The sequence below is a fragment of the Octodon degus genome, unplaced genomic scaffold (assembly GCF_000260255.1).
Source record: "Octodon degus isolate 3935 unplaced genomic scaffold, OctDeg1.0 scaffold00045, whole genome shotgun sequence".
Lineage (NCBI taxonomy): Eukaryota > Metazoa > Chordata > Mammalia > Rodentia > Octodontidae > Octodon > Octodon degus.
Genome location: NW_004524621.1, coordinates 8,509,030 through 8,512,889, shown reverse-complemented (window position 1 = coordinate 8,512,889; position 3,860 = coordinate 8,509,030). Strand labels below are relative to the sequence as shown.

At 39.7% G+C, this 3,860-nt stretch overlaps 1 protein-coding gene across 4 annotated transcripts in view; it reads right to left on the bottom strand.

Moving 5' to 3' along the window:
- Nucleotides 1-3,860, bottom strand: part of Slc25a51 (solute carrier family 25 member 51) — an 18,743-nt gene that overhangs the window by 10,474 nt on the left and 4,409 nt on the right. The window lies entirely within an intron of this gene.

Here is a 3,860-nt window from a genome sequence, read left to right as displayed (position 1 = left end):
TTTTTTTTTTAAGACAGGATTTTGCTATTAGCCCAGGCATGCCTCAAACTTATGGCAATCCTGTCTCAGCCTCCTTCAAAACACCTAGATTGTTGGTATAGGGTCTCACTTTGGAGTTCAAATTGGTCTTGAATCCACTATGGAGCCAAAGCAGGCCCCAAACTCACTGCAATCCTCCTGCCTTAGCCGTCTAAGTGCTGGGATTACACATGTACATCATCACACCTAGGTTTGTCATCTCATTTTGTCTTACTTTTCTCTCCTTGGTGAGACAAGATATCTGAAACCCAAAATGATGGCAAGAAAGGTTTATTTAGCTCTCAGTCTGTGGTGGTTTCAGTTCATAATCAGCAGGCTCTAAAGCAGGGTGCTGTGGCAGACGGACAACTGTTTATGGAAGCAGAAAATGCCAACAGCAACAGAGGAGCAAAGGAGCAAGCCTCCTTACCTCCTGTATACTGTATGTGGGATGCTCACCCTAGGGTGGGTGTAGTACCCACACCCATAATCCCAGCATTAGACAATGAATTAATCACAAACTCTAGATTCAGCCACCTTCAAAAAGCACTCCCACATGCATAAGGCTTTGGGAAACATCGAGACACAACCATAACACATGTTATCTGCTACAAATTATGCTGTAAAACTCCAAATATAGCAGAGCATATGGTACATGTCTATAATCCCAATTACTCAGGAGACTGAGGCAAGAGGGCCATAAACTCATGGCCAGCCTGGGCAATTTAGTGAGACCCTTGTTTTAGAAAACAAAAATGCGTGGGTAGCTAGGGATGTGGCTCAGTGGTAGGGGACTCCTAGGTTTAATCTGTAATCCAAGTTAAAGAAAATCCCAAACTACATACTAGATTCAAGATTAACATAGCTTCCATTGCCCTCACTACTACAAAATACTTTCCCACTAAACATAGATTCCATTTTTTTAGTACTACTGATCAACCACTAAGGATCTCATAATGAACTTTCAAGCATAAAATACATTTATTACTCTTTATTAAAGTTCAACCACCTCTACTCCACTCCCCCTTCCCATCACCACCCACCAGGAGTTGATCTTGAACTATACTCAAACGCTTTCAGGTAGCTACTGAGATGACTATATAGCTACAGGAGATAAGAGCCTGTGTAACATGTTAAGAGCCTGTGGGACCTACTACCTGTTGTCAGGGTTCAAGACCTACTACCTGTTGCCAGGGTTCAAGACCTACCTCTATTACACATCAACTATGTGACCCTGGGCAAGCATTCAATGTCTCCATGTCTTAGTTTCCTCTTTTATAAAAGAGAGAAGTTATTTCTCATCGGCTGGCTTGATTCAATGAATTAATAATATAGGAAAAGCAGCCAGGAGAATAGTCTAGGGTATAATAAGTACTCAACAAGGCTGAACTACTGTTATTATTCTTTCCTGAAGTATCGGGTATACCAAAGAGTCCTCTACTTATGATTTGGTTAGATATCAATAAACCCACTATATGTTGAAAATACAGTAGGAATTTAGGTTTTTGATGTAAGAGATCAAATCCATGCAGGTTAAAGACACTCTACACTGTTACACCCTGAGCCCCTCAAAAGGTATTTAACACACACAACTTACTGAACATCAGAGCTTAGCAACATATTTTACATTCATGACTACATGGCTGGCTGGGAGCTGAGGTTTACTGTCACTGCTGTTTATATTCTAGCTTTTTTCATCTTAACAGGAATACACCAAAGTTCAAATTCTGAAGTACAGTTTTTACTGAATGCCTCACTTCACATCATTAAAAGTCAAGCCAAGTCAGGCACGATGGCACATGATAGCAATCAACACTCGAGAAGACGCAGGCATGAGGATCACAAGTGTGAGTCTAGCCTGGACACCTTAGAGAGACCTTGTCTCAGAATAAAAAGTGAAAAACGAGATGGAGATGTGCAAAGACCCTGGATTCAATCTCCAGTACCTAAAGAAAATATAAATGTCACAATAGAGCAGGTGTAAGGTGTACACCTGTAATCCTGGCACTTGGAGGTTGAGGCAAAAGGATCATCTGGGCACAGCAGCTGAAGACTGAACAACAGAGTGAGGCTCGGCTTCCAAACAAAAACAAAACAAAAAATCAAAATAAGGAACAAAGGCAGGGGCTAACGATCAGTGGCAGCGCACTTACCCAGAAAGTAAGTGGATTCCATCCTCAGAATGAAGGTGATAGTGGGGGAATATGTGTCAAAATATTTAAATTGAACCATCATAAGTCAGAGACTATCTGAAGTATGCAATTATTCAATCCTGTAATATGTACTGAACCTCACTTGGCCTTGGAAGATTTTTTACTTTATTGAGATAAAGTTTCATTAAGTTAACTAAGCTGGACTCAAACTCATGATCCTTCTGCTTTTATCTGTGTCAGATATTTACCAACATGTCTGTCTCAGTTATTTTTTTCTGTTGCTGGGACAAAATACCTGACACCCAAAATGAAGGAAGGAAAGGTTTATTTAGCCCACAGTTAGTGGAGGTTCCAGTCCACACTCAGGTGGCTCTAAAGCAGAGTGGCACATGGAAGAGGGCAGCAAGCAGCTCATGGCAGTGCAAAACATCAAGAGTCAAAAGCGAGGAGCTGGGGTGGAGCAGCAGAGGCAGAGAGCAAGCCTCTCGTCTTTCCTTATACTGCCTCCAGGCTATCAGTCCCAGGCTGGGTGTAGCACTTACACCATAATCCAGCAATACTCAGATCCATAATCCCAGTTTTGGACTGTGAATTAATCACAAACTCTAGACCTGTGCCCCAGTGACTGCAAGAGGATGACTACAAATGTCCAACTGAAATATTCTGCTTCAAATATTGCTAAATAACATTTACAAACTTTTTTTTTTTTTTTTTTTTATGCTGTAGATCCAATAACAAATACCGGGGACTGTGGAGATAGCTCAGTGGTCTAAGTGCCTGGCTGGCAAGCACAAGGACCCATGTTCAATCCAAGACAGGGCATGGTGGCGCATACTTGTAATCATGCTGGGGAAGCTGAAAACAGGAAGACCACTAAGAATGTGACCTGCGTAGTGAGACCCTGGACCAAATACATAAAAATTTAAAAAGAAAGAGACCCTGTACTAAAACAATAAATTAAAAAAAAATACTGGGAGGCAAGTACTAGAGATTGAACCCAGAGTCTTCACACTGAGCCATACCCTCAGCTCTCTTTATTTTTTATATAAGGAGTCATTAAGTGCACATGCTGGGCTTATATTTGTTGTAACTCTCCAGTCTCATCTTCCCAGAGTGCTGGGATTATAGTTGTGTGCCACTAGAGCTGTCTTCAAAAAACTTTTTTATTTATTTACTTACTTTTTTGAGAAATAAATATGAATGAGATAGTTTCACAGCTGATTAATAAGACAGTTTCGATAATCAATACATTGTACATTGTTATCTTCTTAGTGGTTATCCATAGTATAAGAAGCAGTCAGGATATCCTGTCCAAACACTATTAGTACACCTCTTTCTTATCATTGCATTAAGCAAAAGCTATATATTTATCCTATTTTGTATATATAAATACAAAATGATGTTTCTTTGTATCCTTTTTTTTTTTGTCTTGTCAGAGGTGGATATTCTATTGGCATCTACATATTATAGGTGTTTGAATTCAGCTAAACAATCTAACACTGTCTAGCAGTCTATAATATGAGTGGGTTATTCTCAGAAGTTATTGACTTGAACCTTTTACAGCTCATCGTATTAATATGGCTTTACTTTATATACCTCATTTTTATACTTTTCTGCTGGATGGTTAAAACCAAGATATAGCAAGACCTATATAACAAGAAATGTAACTTATGTATCTGATAAGGTCAG